The following is a 16430-nucleotide window of genomic DNA, read 5'->3' on the forward strand; positions in this document are numbered from 1 at the left end:
CAACAGTCCTGACACTTTGCGTAGCACGTTCCAGCAACAAGACGTGAACTGACGGCTGGCAGGTCACGTCAACAGGTGAGGTCCGATCAGAGGACGGAGTCAGATGACGTTGTGAAGTCCAACCCATTGTTCGGGGTGGAGTCACCCAAGAAGATAACTGTCAAACCACACCCGGAATTTGGAGCTTTTTGTGATTTGAGTTCCTGCGTGAACCAGCGCTGGCTTTTATATTTCACATGTGACCAGAATAAACTCTTAAACTCAGACCAAGTGCATCCTGAACTCGTCTTTGGAGCTTCCAGTCAACCAACACGAATTAACTTTACAGTAATCGACCAAAGAAATGTTTCACACAAGACTGTGAACAGAACCTGGACCAGGATCTGGACCTGGTCTGTCTGTCTGTAAGGCATCAAACAGTCCATACCAGTATCCTACCTGTATATATCCATGCATTTATAGAAGCCTACAGCGCCACCGTTCTCCTCTACACTGAATACAACACTGGTACTTCTGTCAAATGACTCCCTGTTAGTTCACCTGTAGTACCCCCCCACACCCCCCCCCGTCCAGTTGGTGCCAGTGTGCATATAATCAGTCATTGTCAACTGTTGTCTCATTGTTTAGCTGACGTTAGCCAAAATTAGATGCTACTGTGTTAGCGCAAAAATGTCAGACAGCTGAGTCTCCTTAGTTATTTTCAAAAGTCCAGTAAATGTGACGGCTTTGAAAAACACGGTGAAAAAACAGGGACTGATGGGAGGGGCAAGCAAGTAACACACTGGTTCTAATGGGGTTCGGCCTGGTATACATACGCATTTTCAACATTTTTATTGTATTATTCAACAGCATTTGATTGTGTGTCAATTTACACCAAGATCTGCGGTTCACATAACCCTGACTCTAACCCTCAGTGCGTAGTATTGGACGCGGTGTGAACATACACACAGAAAGCTTATAATGCGTACAGATAACACACTAATTAAAAGCGGTGTGTATATTTATGCCAGTCTTGATATCACGTTAGTTTATCAGCAAACAACAACTACAGCTGCTGCATCATTGAGATGTTTTTGAACATTAAATACTTCGAAATACTACAATAAATACTACTAAATATGTCTCATTATTATTAAAAACAGAAAAATTTGAAATGGCAGATAATAATGTGTTACGACATAATATTTACGACCCTGTTTGTCGAAATGACGGACATAAAAATGTTTAGCGCAACTTCTGATGTGTACGTATTGAACGCTTGAATTTGCTTGACTTGCTTTGACTTGTTTGTTTTTCATTTGCAACATGAAAGTTTCATTTTGGAATGGTAGATTTTCTGTCCTAAATAAATAACAGAATAAAAATAAACTGTGTCTCTAAACTCCTTTTGTGTGCACACCCACATGGAGTGGATTTACACATAAGTGACATTAGAAAAAAGAACAGTGACTGGAACCCAGTTCAGTGTTTCTTTATGGTCTTTACTGGTCCCTGTGTCACTGCCATGGTTTACTGCAGCACCTGGAGCCAACACAGGAACCAGCAGAAGGATTAGGAGTGACCATGGACTTGATTTAAAAAAGTCACACTCTGTATATCACAGGTGTCAAACATGCGGCCCGGGGGCCAAAACCGGCCCGCCAAAGGTTCCGATCTGGCCCGCGAGATGAATTTACAAAGTGTGAAATGCAAAAATTGCTCTGAAGATGTTAACAGTCAAGGGCATCAAACTCAAAAATAACAGCATAATAACCTAGAAATAATGACTCCAAATTTTCTTCTTGATTTAATGTGAAAAAAATAATATAACATTATGCCTCTAAATAATGACAACACCAATTTTTTCTCTTTGACTTATTGCAAAGAACATTAAATTCTAATATCCTTTAACAATAAAATGTCAATAATCTGAACAAAGATGAACAACCTGGAATATCTAAAGAAAAATAAGAGCAATTTTAACAATATTCTGCCTGTTTTGTGTCTTGGTAGATCTGATCTGTAATGCACATGTATTAATCATTAGTTGAGGCATAATATTGATAAAATTGTACTTGTTTTTCTTCAGAAATTTCAGTTTTTTCCATTTATTCCCATCTTTTTTGTTTTGGATAGAAATAGTTTCATCATGTAATGTTAGTTTTTGCACTAAAAAATCTGGAGTTGTCATTATTTATAGGCTATTCTGCTATTATTTTACTGGTCCGGCCCACTGGAGATCAAACTGGGCTGAATGTGGCCCCTGAAAGAAAATGAGTTTGACATCCTTGCTGTATATATAATAATAATAATAATAATAATAATAATAATAATAATAATAATAATAATAATAATAATAAACTTTATTTGTATAGCACCTTTCATACAGAAATTGTAGCCCAAAGTGCTTCACATTGAATGAAAAAATACAATATTAAAATACATTGAGATTTGATTAGAAATACAATAAAATAAAAATAAATATAAAAACAGCGCACATTAAAATATTTGATTATGCATAGAATTTTTGAAGTGCAAGAAATAAGATGAAATTTGAAATACTATAAAATAAAAAATAAAAACAGAAATACAATAAAATAAAATAAAAATAAAAACCACACATTCCTGGTTCCTGAATTGTGACCCCATTTTTATCTCCTTTCAAAGGCTAATGAGAATAAAAATGTTTTTAATTTGGTTTTAAATATATTCAGTGAACTGGCTTCTCTAATGTCTTTTTGAATTGTATTCCAGAACTTTGGTGCATAGTTAGTAAAGGCTGCGTCCCCCATTTTCTTTGTAATATTTCTGGGAGTCGCTAGTAACCCTGCGTTTGATGACCTCAGTGTTCTAGTTTGTACATAATTGATCAGTGAGTTTGCAATGTAACTTGGTCCGGTTCCATTTAGAGCTTTATACGTGAGGAGTAGTATCTTAAAATCAATTCTGTAGGTTACCGGTAGCCAGTGCAGGGAAACCAACACTGGAGTAATGTGCTCTCTCTTCTTGGTTTTGGTTAATAACCTAGATGCAGAGTTGTGAATCAGCTGAAGTCTGTCTGTGCTGCTTTTTGGGAGACCTGTAAGGAGTGCATTACAGTAGTCCAGTCTGCTGGAGATAAAAGCATGGACCAGTTTTTCAGCATCCTTTCCATTTATAACCGGCATTACTTTGGCTATGTTTCTGAGGTGGAAGAATGACGTTTTAGTGACTTTCTTTATGTGGGACTTAAAGTTTAAGTCTGAGTCTATAATGACTCCCAGACTTGTCACTTCTGGTTTGATCCAGGAAGTGAGTTTGCCCATCCTACTCATCAGCATTTCCCTTTTTGCTTTTGGGCCAACAAGCAGGATTTCAGTTTTTTCCTCATTCAGTTATATAAAAAAACAAACAAAAAAAAAAAAAACAAGTGCAAATGATGTTAGTTTATACTTTTTATTCACATTAAAGCCGTTACAAAAGGGAGTTCTGTGGTGGAGATTATTACAGATTATTATTATAATTATTGGTTTACACTAATTACCAATAACTAGGACAAATACTCATAACGGTTAATACTACGCCTACTAATACTACTAATACTAGTACTACCAGTGGATATACTACTACTACTACTACTACATACATACCTTCTATATCATATCATATCATATCATATCATATCATATCATCTGTCTTTTCTCAGTTCATTGTGAAACAGATGTTTGACAGTGGTTTCAGTCTGAAGGGAACTGATGTGACAGACGTGTAAACATCCATTTGTCCTGTCGTCTGTCTGCCTCCATCGTTCATGAACAGGAAACGGGGTGGTGGTGGTGGTGGTGTGTGTGTGTGTGTGTGTGTGTGGGGGGGGTGTTGGCCACTGCTCTGAACGTATGACTGGACCTCCTGACACAGTGTATTGTTTGTGTCCTGTTGAGTGTCTGCGTCTGTCTGAGACATGAGCTCTGACCAGCTGATGCACCAGCTGATGCTCATCTAGTCTGGACTTCACAGGGTTAGGTTTAGGGTTAAGAGGAGAATTAGCAATAGTAAGTCTATAAGTTTATTCCTAATAAAGTACTGGTACTGACCAGAGCATCATGGGTAATGTCATGTCCGTCCACCAGCAAAAGTTTTCACATGCACGTGCTATTCCAAATCCAATATTTATGAAAATAGAGCTTCCACTGTCAAAGAATATCAGTAGTCTGTGCACAAATGGATTAGCATTATTTACACACACTTCTATGACTTTATGACAACTGTTTTTTATTTTTGACAAAAATGCCCACTCATTTGACCCCCCAAGGAAATTTTAGCCATTATATATTTATATATAATTTGGTGCACGTCTACATGGGGTGAATGGGTGTATGAGTGTTTATGTTGTTTTGATTCATGTTCGTTATGTACAGGGTGGGGAAGCAAAATTTACAATGAACATTTAGTTGTTTTTTCTCAGCAGGCACTACGTCAATTGTTTTGAAACCAAACATATACTGATGTCATAATCATACCTAACACTATTATCCATACCTTTTCACAAACTTTTGCCCATATGAGTAATCAGGAAAGCAAACGTCAAAGAGTGTGTGATTTGCTGAATGCACTCGTCACACCAAAGGAGATTTCAAAAATAGTTGGAGTGTCCATAAAGACTGTTTATAATGGAAAGAAGAGAATGACTATGAGCAAAACTATTACCAGAAAGTCTGGAAGATACTATTAAAGAAGAATGGGAGAAGTTGTCACCCGAGTATTTGAGGAACACTTGCGCAAGTTTCAGGAAGCGTGTGAAGGCAGTTATTGAGAAAGAAGGAGGACACATAGAATAAAAACATTTTCTATTATGGACATTTTCTTGTGGCAAATAAATTCTCCTGACTTTCAATAAACTAATTAGTCATACACTGTCTTTCAATCCCTGCCCCAAAATATTGTAAATTTGGCTTCCCCACCCTGTATATTATTATTTACTTTGTGTATCTTGCAATATAAAACTTAAATACCAATAAAAATATTGTGGAAAAAAAAGGTTTTATTTCCTCTAAATCCTTCAGTGGTGGACCAGGTTGGTTTCCTGTAAAGTAACTGTTCTTTGCAGGTCAGATCTTCAGCTCCGACACCATTCCAGCATCAGCCCATGTCCTGTAGTTACAGTCAGACGCCATCTGGTGGCAAAAACATGTTAACGCACCAGAAAAAGGCAGAGGCAAAAATGACAAAGACAAACATTTTATAGGTCAACTCATCTATTTAATATATAAAACATACGCAAAAAGGGGAGGTTAAGAGGGGACCAATGGATACTTTGGTACAATAACAAACACTTTTTTTTGTAAAAGCAGTATAGAATTTGTAATAACATATCAGTGCATACTTTAAATATGAAAATATACACAAGTTGTATATCATTCTCCAAAAAAAACAACAATAAAATTATCTTTACAACAAAAAAGCAGACTAGCCAAACACAATATATTACCTATAATTCTTATTTTTTTTCTTGAATTTCCATTTTTTTCCTTAAATCTATTTGTGTGATGTACTGTGGCTTTGTGTTGATATTACATTGGATTTTCTAGAATATGACTCTGTTTTTTGAACGCCCATGCATTGACATCATTGTGTCCCACTGTCCTCTAACCCCACGGTTCACCCCACCACGTGTGGACGTTTGGACATTGGACTCATATTTGACTCCGTCCACGGCCACGCTCATCACTAATGCCACTAAGCTTGTGTCGGTTCATGGTGTAAAACTCGTGCAATATTAGTAACACCCTTTCTGAAGCAAAAATACAAAAGTCTCCCAAATAGAATAAAAATGAAGATCTATAGATTCTTTTTTTTTATATAACAAAATCAAATTCCAAATAAAACCAGATGACTAACCTACACAAAATGAACACAGACTTCTATCTCATCGTGACGGTACCATCGCTGCGGTTCGATGATTTCAATCAGAACAGAATGAACAGACCGTCACCAGAACAAAAGAACACTGGAACGTCAGTCGGACTTCTGAACATCATCATACATGTTCTGGAGTGGCGGGCTGGAACACTGTTTTTCATTCCTTTTCAGGGCGATTGTCTTTGTTTGGTGATTGCCCTTGTTTTGGCTTCAGCTCCACTAATGTGTGTCCGCTTCCGAACCACTGTTTTCCACAATAAACCTGGACCTGAGGCTTTGGTTCTGCTGTCGGTTCTGTTCTGAGCTCAGTGACAACAGTCGAACAGTCAAAGGGTTTCCATGCGGACGGAACAGCTCTGTCCTCTGAGTGGATCAGTAATGGAGGGGGTGTGTGTGGGGGGGGGTGATGTGGGGGAGCGGTGATGTGGAAGGTAGTGTGGGGGGGGTGATGTGGGAGGTAGTGGGTGAGTAGAATTGGGGGGGTAGTCGGGGTGATCTGGGAGGTAGGGGGGATGGTGATGCGGGAGGTAGTGGGGGGGTGATGTGGGAGGTAGTGGGTGAGTAGGACAGGGGAGGAGGGTAGTGGGTGTGTGTGAACAATAGTGTGGAGGGGTGATGTGGGAGGTAGCATGGGGGGGTGATGTGGGAGATAGTGTGGGGAGGTGATGTGGGAGGTAGTGTGGGGGGGGGGGGGGGGGGAGTGATGTTGGAGGTAGTCATTAACAGCTGTGGTTGACTGACAGGTCAAACCTCTAAAGCAGGGGGGTCAAACTCATTTCTTCCAGGGGCCACGTTCAGCCCAGTTGGGTCTGTAGTGGGCTGAACCAGTAAAGTAACAGCATCATAACCTGTAAATAATGACAACTTTTCCCTCTTTGTTTTAGTGCAATAAAAACATTAAATTATGAAAATATTTACAAACTATCCTTTACCAAAAAAAACAAACAAAACAAACGTGAATAACCTGAAAAAACAGAAATTTGTAAGAAAAATGAGTGCAGTTTTAACAAAATTATGTTTCAACTTATCATTTATACATGTGCATTAAACACAATGTTCCACAAACATTTGGTAAAAGGGCAGAATATTGTTAAAAATGTGGAGTTTGGAACTAAAATTAGAACAGTTTGTCATTCGTCAGGTCATTGTTCTTCTTGGTAGTTGTCAACTGGACAAGTTTTACTTCACAAGAAAAAAACTAGTCCAGAACGTGGAAAACTGGAGTTGTCACTGTTTACAGGTTATTATGTTATTTTATTTATTTTATTTTAGATCATATTGGTCTGTTTGTGGAACCTGATCTAAAATGAGATGGACATCCTTGACTGTTCATGTCTTCAGTGTTCTTTCTAGACCTAATAAATTCATCTCATGGGCCAGATTGGACCTCTTGTTGGGCCGGTTTAGGCCCCCGGGCCTCATGTTTGACACCCCCGCTCTACAGCTTTGACCAGACGGTGCTTTAACCAAAAACACACACACACACACACACACACACACACACACAGATCTGCAGTCGTTCTGCTGTTTCTTCTGCTAACCCTGAGTCCACACTGGGCTTCATCAAGTGCAAACGTTCCGTCCTTCATAGTTTTTCCTCCAGTGCCTGTTATTATTATTTTATTATCATTATTTCAGACCTTTGCGTTGTCTAACTCTGCAGGGACAAAGGACGGCTCTTTTAAACAGGAACACGTGGCTTTTAATCGAAGAACACCTGTAGTTCAGACCCTCCTTGGCTGCGGTGTGAGTTTTTCTGTGTTCGGTGTAGAGACGCACAGATATGTGTTAGAGACGACACCATCTGCACTTTCAGTTCAGTTCCATTTGGTTACATTCTAACTTATTAATAAATATTCATAAAAGCATCTTTGACTTTGTAACGGTAATCCACCCCACACTGATGTCATGACATTTCAAAAGAAGTGTTTTTGTCACTGAATTGACTCTTTTTATGTAATTAATCTCCTTATTGATCAGTGACCAGACATCAAAATAAATTGTTTATCATAGCAGTTAAATGCTGTGAAACATCAATTAAACGTGACCACTACAGTCTATTCTAATGATACAATATCAAATAAATATGTGGATGTACCCCGCCTTCGCCCGTAAGTAGCTGGGATAGGCTCCAAGTGACCCCCGTGACCCTAGTGAGGATAAAGCAGGTTCAGAAAATGAATGAACGAACGAATGAATAAATATGTGGATGACTGACGCATTAAAAGGCCTTTTAGTTTTTGTTGCTTTTTCACAGCTCTCATTTTTTTTCCTAAATAGCTGTACCCATCACACACACAAAAAAGGATCTGATTGGTTTATATCAAGAAATAAATTACCCCCCCCCCCAAAAAAAAAAAAAAAAGAAATTACTAATACTTTGTATAAAGGTACATATATTCACAATGTTCTAATTATAATAATAATAATGGTTTGGATTTATATAGCGCCTTTCTAGACACCCAAAGCGTTTTACATTATTGACCCATTATTCATTCGCTCTCACATTCTCCCTCTGGTGGTGGTAAACTACATCTGTGTCCACAGCTGTCCTGGGGCAGACTGACAGAAGCGTGGCTGCCAATCTGTGCCTACGGCCCCTCCGACCACCACCAAACATTCATACACCAGTGTGAGTGGCACTGGAGGCATGGTGAAGTGTCTTGCCCAAGGACACAACGGACTGACTAGGACAGAGCGGGATTCGAACCGCCAACCCTTCGGTTATTGAACGACCAGCTCTACCACCTGAGCCACAGCCGCCCCCAGTTATTCATTAGTGTAAATATCAGTGACATAGTGACTCTTTTGTCATTAAATGTCTTATTCTGCATGAGTGTATTCAACAACAGCCTTTAACCAACAGCCCCCCCCCCCCCCCCATCCAAACCATGACTCCTGGAGAATTCACACTATATCAGGGCTGTCAAACTCATTTTAGTTCAGTTCCATATTTAGCCCCATTTGATCTGCAGTGGGCCAGAACCATCAAAATAATGACTTAATAACCTATAAATAATGACAAATCCAAGTTTTCTTTTTGTTTTAGTACAAAAAAACCCAAAACAATTAAATTAGGAAAATATTTACATTTTACAAAAAGATGTGAATAACCTGAAAAAACAAAAATTTTATTTGAAAAATTAGGGCAATTGTAACAATATTCTGCCTCGACTTATTATTTATGCATGTACATTTACACACAATGTTACATAAACATTTAGTAACAGGAAGAATATTGTTAAAATTGCACATTTCAGGTTGTTCATCTTTGTAATTATGTATTTATTTGCATTTTATTGTGAAAGAATTGTTTTGTAAATGTAAATATTTTCAGTGTAATGTTATTTTTTTCAGTTAAATTTTTTCGACATAATTTTTAACACAGAAAATTAGTCGTTGTCATTATTTATGGGTTATTGTGTTGTTATTTTGACTGTAGATCACATTGGTCTGTATGTGGAACCTGAACCAAAAGGATTTGGACAACCTGGACTGTTCAGGTTCATTTTTGCACTTTCATCCCGCGGGGCCAGAATGGACCCTTTGGCGGGCCGGATTTGGCCCCCGGGCCACATGTTTGACACCTGTGGACTGTATGTTAATGAAATTATTTCATTAATCAGCTCATTCGTGTACACCTTCCATATTTACTAACAGTCATTAGGATGTTTTTTGGGGGAAAAACTGGTCTTGTAGTCCACAGGTGTCAAACATGCGGCCTGGGGGTCAAATCCGGCCCGCCAAAGGGTCCAATCTGGTCCCTGGGATCAATGTGTGAAATGCTGAAATTACACTGAAGATATTAACAATTAAGGATGTTCAAATCATATAGGGTCAATTGAATCTAAAGTGGGTCAGAGCAGTAAAATGCTATCATAATAACCTAAAAATGACGAAAAAGGCAAATTTTTCTCTTTGTTTTAGTGTAAAAAATTTATATTAAACAAAAATGTTTACATTTACACACTAGCCTTTTACAAAAAATGTGAACAACCGAAAATTTCTTAAGAGAAGTATGTGGAGTTTTACCAATACTCTGCCTGTTACTAAATGTTGTGTGTATTTGTAGATCCACTGTGATCTGTAAGTTGTGATGCATATGTATAAATGATAAACTAAGGTGTAATATTGTTCAAATTGCACTCATTTTTCTGAAGAATTTTCCGGTTGATCAGATTTGTTCAAGTTGTGTTCAAGTACTGTTCGTACATGTAAACATTTTCATTATGGAATTTAACTTTTTTCAATCAAAAACATTGAAAAAACCTTTGGAGTTGACATTATTTATAAGTTCTTATCCTGTTATTTGTATTATTTTACTGGTCTGGCCCAATTTAGATTATATTCGGCTGTATGTGGCCCCTAAACTAAAATGAGTTTGACAGCCCTGTTGTAGTTGTAGAATATGTTCAGGCAGAACTAAGGCATTAACGTGTGTGTGTGTGTGTGTAACTGTTGCTGATGCTCCTGTTTTGCCCGTGGTCGGTTTAATCCACACACATACAGTCCAACCCTCCTGGACCTGAGGCTGCTTCATGGTGGGCTCTGTGAACTGGGGGGGTTTTAAACGGGGGTTAAAGTAAAGTGCGCTCCTCCACTGCAGTTCCGTCCTCCCTTTGTGCCTCTAGAACACCCTCTGTTCGCTCATCTACATTTTATATACATGAATAAATAAGAGTGGAAACAGCTGATCCACTGACAGTCCAGTCGTCTGTCAGGATGATCCACATCTACAGTTTGAACCGTCCGGTCCCTGTTGCTGCTTCAGGACCACAGTTCCCTGGGCTCTGGCCACAAGATGAGGAGATCTAGATACATATGTGTGTATGTGTGTGTAAACATAGACACACACACACACACATTTTAACGTAAGCTATTTAAATTCATTCCAAATGATTCAGAAAAATAATTTCAGCTTTGTGCATCAAACGTGTTGAAGGACGACGCTGAGAACGAACAGTTACCGAAGAACTGGAGTGAAAGAGCAAGAGGTGGAGGTAACACATCTGAATACACACACACACACCCACACACACACACACAAACATACACATGTACACACATAAACACAAGCACACACAAGCACACACAAACACACACATACACATGTACACACTAACACACACACACTAACACACTATTCTCAGCGTCTGGGTTTGACTAAATGTGGGCAAACATACAGTATGTGTACGTGTGTGTGTGTGTATATGTGTGTGTGTGTGTGTATGTGTGTGTATATGTGTGTGTGAGCTGCTGCAGCTCATCCCTGATTCAAATAAAACAGTCTTTGACCTCAGTTCCATTAAACATCCCTGGTTCTACACTTCGCAGTCTGCAGATATAGGTTCAATCTAAACCTCGAGCGTTCGGCCGCTGGGAAAGGAGGTAAGGGTTCAGAGTTCAGAGTTTAGAGTCTCCACAACAACACAAACAAATCCAACTCAACAGTCCAGACAAACAGTCACACTTTAAATAGAGAAAAACAGCCAAAAAAACAACAACCGATAGCAACACAAGCATGGGTGGATCCACGTCTACTGGACCAGGACCAGGACCAGGACCAGGACCAAGCACCCACAGAGAGGAGACGCAAAACAACACCTGCTCTTAACCAAACGCAAGGCATGCTGGGAAACCGAGGCTGGTATAGTCATTCTGCTCATCTGAGAACACGTCAAATAGTCCAAGTGGGCAAAGTCAGATATGTACCACCACTGAGTGTGTGTGTGTGTGAAAGTGTGCGAGTGTGTGTGAGAGTGTGTGAGTGTGTTACTGAAGGGACATATTAAAAACCAACCTATTCACATGAATTTAACTTATTGTCACCTTCCTAAAATAATTGCCAGTCATTTCTTTTTTGCCTAAATCATTAAATACTTTATTTCTGGTTCAGTTTTTTTTTTTAACGTTTCCTGAAAAATCTGAAAAAAAGACTCAGGCAGTTCTTTTAGGAAGGTGACGTTACACAAAATGATTGAATTTGTGATTTGTCGTATTTGGTGTGTTTTTGTGTGTCCACACATGTAATATGAAAACAGGTGTGTTGTAACACATTTATGTTGTGTCTGCGTGTTTTACTGACCAGAAGTAAATGATGTTACAGTCAAATACAAAAACACGGGGCATGTCTTCATTAGCATGTTTGAATGTTTTTTGGAGAGGGTATTCTTCTTTATCGTGTCTACTGTCTGGTAAATTCATCAGATTTTAGATGAGAGTCTGTTTACATCCACATCAATACTCTGATCATTATCTGATTATTACTGATCATGTAAACAGGATCATGTGATCGACTTTATCTGATTACAGCAGTAATCTGATTAGGAGAAATCACATTAACACACCTACATTTCTCCCCAATCCTCCGATGTCTTCCTGCATGTAAACGGGTTCATCTGATTTATTTAGTTTTTTTTTTTTAACATCTGTAGAAAATAAAATCTATATGAACAGAAGTTACACAGCGACGGTGTGAGCTGAAGGAAAAAGGTAAACAAACAATGAAATGAAGGATAGCAGCAACATGTGACCTATTCTGTAGTCTTATTAGCTCCTCCCACATTAGGACAGCTAACGGTGACACCATAGGTGTTGCCATAGTAATAAGACAAGACCGGATGTTTTGAAAATGAAAGGAAGTGTACATCTGTCGTCATAATGTACATACATACTCTGAAAGAAATTAAATAATGGACGTAAACATGTAAACCAGGGTTTTTCCATTATCGCATTTCTGAAGTGACTGTAAACGTGCAGTTGTCGGATTTTGATGGTCGTGTAAACGGGCTCAAAATGTGGTTGTTTGAAGAACAACAATAAAAATAAGGAGAAGGAAGTTTGTGTCATGAATTTCTGATGTTGACGCCCAGTGTGTGTGAGTCTTGTGACAGTTTTCCGTGGCTTTAGATCTTCCAGATCGAACATATGGAGTCTAAGGTTTACAGCGAAATAAAGTCTGAAAAAAAACAGGTCTACATGGAGAAAAGTCTGCAGATATTAGATATTAGAGATACAACCTTCCATCGAACATTTAAATGACCCAACATTTACCTCTGTTCAATAAAACAAAGTGTGTGTTTGTGTATGTGTGTGTGTGTGTGTGTGTGTGTGCATGAGCAGGACAGGAGTTGGGGGTTTGAGGGCTGGTGGGGGCGTGCACATATCCATACGTCCATGTCTCCACCCTCTCCACCCTCCACCCGTCATCTCCTCATGTGACCCAGGCGTCCAGTCTCATTCTCTTGACACTGGTCCCATCCTGGTCCTGGGGCTCAGCAGAGGGGGGCCTCAGGAGGACCACGGTAGGCTGCGGGGCCAAGGCACCAGCCTGGGGGTGAAAGTCTGGGGCCCGCCTCCGCCTTGGGCGCCGTCGTCCCGGTCGCTGCCGTCGTACGAGCTGCCGTTGCTGCTGAGGCTGTGGAGGGGTGAGCGGCCCTGGCCCCCCCCCTCCAGGTGCAGGGTCCCGGGGTAGGACATGGACACCAGACCCTGTCCCTGAGCTGGTCCCTGGCCTCCGCCTCCACCGCTGCTGGAGCTGGGGGTGGAGCTGGGGGTGCTGCGGTCCCGGTTTGGAGAGATGGGTTCAGACTTGATGTTGATATTGGGGTTGGTGTTGACGGTCAGCGCGGCCTGAGGAACCGGACCCACCGGCCTGAAGACAAAGACCAGCAGAACCACATGAGCATGGACGGACCACATGAACATGGACGGACCACATGAACATGGACAGACCACATGGATAGACCACACAAACATGGACGGACCACATGAACATCAAGGTCCAGGCAGACGGCCATCCTCCAGGAGTCTGGGTCTGCTCCAGGTTTCTGCTGTTAAAGGGAAGTTTTTCCTTCCACTGTCACCAGTCACAAGTGTTTGCTCCTGGAGGATTCTGTTGGGTTTCTGTAAATTGGCTTAGAGTCTGGTTTTGACCAACTCTATATATAAAGTGTCATGAGATAACTTTTTTGTTGTGATCTGGCGCTATATAAATAAAATTTGATTGATTGAGTGATTTGATTACCGTAGTTTTCCCCTGTAAGTCGCTTTGGAAAAAAGCGTCTGCCAAATGCATAAACATAAACATAAACATGGACAGACCACATGAACATGGACAGTCAAGACGGACTCATGTTCTCAGAGACTGAAGGAAAAGGACGAGTTAGCATGAGACTAACCTGTAATTATACAGGTCCAGATATCATATGACAGCACAAATTACACAGAGCCCATCCAACAGGTGGTTGTACCTTCACCTCAACTGTTCCTATTTTTAATATAATCAACCTATAGACGACCGAGTCATAAACAAGACAGACAATAGCACATGGTGACAGAGGACACTATATATACATTGTATGTACACTGTATATAAACTATATACACACTATATATATATATATACACTGTATGTAAGCTGTATATACACTATATATACATAGTATATAAATTATATACACACTATATATACACTATAAACATTATATACACACATTAGGGCATTAGTGACTTCAGATTTTTTCAGATAGACTTATTTGTCAATAAAATCAAAGTCCAGTTGACTCGTCGTATGATGACATCATCACATCATCACATTGACAGCAGAGGAACAACAGACACACAGTTGATCAACAATGAACAACTTGTACAAACGTTCACTGGAACATGAACAATGTTCAGTAAAGAGCAGAATAAAAAAGACAAAAGCATCAACAGTCCTTCTCAGACACTGAACCAAACTAAACACAGACTAACACCTGGAATTATCTGTTAAATGTAAGTGAACAACATAAAGGTGGAAAAGGTTCAGACACACAGCATGTTAGAGAAAAGAGCGCATTCATGAACTAACTGAGCAGAATAATCCAAACCACTGTGTGTCCACAGTGTTCTTCAGTGTTGGTGGTGCTCGGTCTTGTTCTTGTCCTACTGATGCACCAGTCGGGTTTGGTTTTTTTTCAGTCTGCTTTTGTGGAATTATTTAGCCCACCCCAAAAATAAAGGGACATTTTTTGAACCCGCACCAACCCGACCCGGGTCTGCTGATCCACACATCACTACCTTGTGCTCCATGTTTTCATGTAGAAAAATGAGAGTATAGATATGAGCTGAATGAAGGCTGGAGCTGATGATGGAAGAGAGAGAAGAACACACGACCTGTCGACTCCAACAAAAGAACGACATGTGACACAGACGTCAACACAACGACAAACTGGCTTTTCTGTTAATGTCCTAACACACTGTATATACACTATTTATACACACTATACATACACTACATAGTGTATATATAGTGTATGTATAGTGTATATATAGTGTACATACAGAGAACGTATAGTGTGTATATACACTGTACATACACTATATATACACTAAACATAATCCATGCATCTCAGACCTAACTCCTGGTTCTCAAATGCTGCTTCATGCAGTACTGGTGGTACTTGTGCGCCCTCATGTGGTATGAAGAAGAAACTACAAAATATCATATTAAAAATTAAATACATTTATGTGTAGTATTATAAAGGAAATGGACCATGAGGTTAACAAGATTTAAAACAAGTTTAGTGACATATTTGTTTGTTTTATTCCCATTATGAAACCGCCCTAGTCCTGCTGCAGTCAAACCGTGGTACGTCAGTGTAGAACCTGAGAACAGTCCGCAGGAAATACTAGTGTCATCAGGAAGAACTGAGCATATGTCAGGACTGGTTGTCCACTCAGTGTCTCATCTTCACCTGTTTGTGTATTCAACACAGTGTTTACTGCACAAATACAAGGAAACCAGAGCACTTCATTATGTCTGGAGCTTGTCTTCATCTTTTTCAACCTGCTCATATGGACGTTTATTCAGGAGTTTCAGTCCATTTCACTGGATTTCTCCTTCGCTTCAATTAAGTTTCAAGTATAGGTTTAAGAACTGCTTGATTTTTGTACCATTAATAAGTAAAGGCACTGAAGAATCGGAGTTTCCATAGTTTTTAAACACTTAGAGCTATAATCATTTCAACTTCATGATGACCCCTCCCTCACTCATCCGGGTGAAACGTTCCCAGGAGTCCAGAGAATGAACTGTGCTAACTCCTCTGGATGACTGCAGATTCAGACTGTCCCCAAACAGGTCAACTGTTCAGCCTCCTCCACCTCTGCTGGCTGGAGGCGGAGCCTGTCACCAAGGCTGGCTGGAGGCGGAGCCTGCCACGATGGCTGGCTGGAGGTGGAGCCTGCCACCACGGCTGGCTGGAGGCGGAGCCTGTCACAACGGCTGGCTGGAGGTGGAGCCTGTCACCAAGGCTGGCTGGAGGTGGAGCTGGCTGTTTCTCAATATGTGTTCTTGTCTGTTCTTCTGTTGTCGTGAAACATCATCAGTCGTGGCCCAAGTTCTGTTCCATTTCAAAGTTCACATAAACCACAACACATGGACTACCCACATGTTGTTCTGGTCTGCTAGTTTAAACCCAGGATGCACTGGTGGTGACTGGTGTAGACTTGGCTGGGAAAACATCCCAAGATGCACTCATGTTACTCTGGAATGGAACGGCAGCTTCAGT

The 16430-nt window shown here is 40.1% G+C and overlaps 1 pseudogene; it reads right to left on the reverse strand.

Annotated features, from left to right (window-relative positions):
• Positions 1-10161: 10161 nt before the first annotated feature.
• Positions 10162-16430, reverse strand: part of LOC115435385 (myocyte-specific enhancer factor 2D-like) — a 64875-nt pseudogene continuing 58606 nt past the window's right edge.

The sequence above is a fragment of the Sphaeramia orbicularis genome, chromosome 16 (genome assembly GCF_902148855.1).
Source record: "Sphaeramia orbicularis chromosome 16, fSphaOr1.1, whole genome shotgun sequence".
In the NCBI taxonomy this organism is placed as follows: Eukaryota; Metazoa; Chordata; class Actinopteri; order Kurtiformes; family Apogonidae; genus Sphaeramia; species Sphaeramia orbicularis.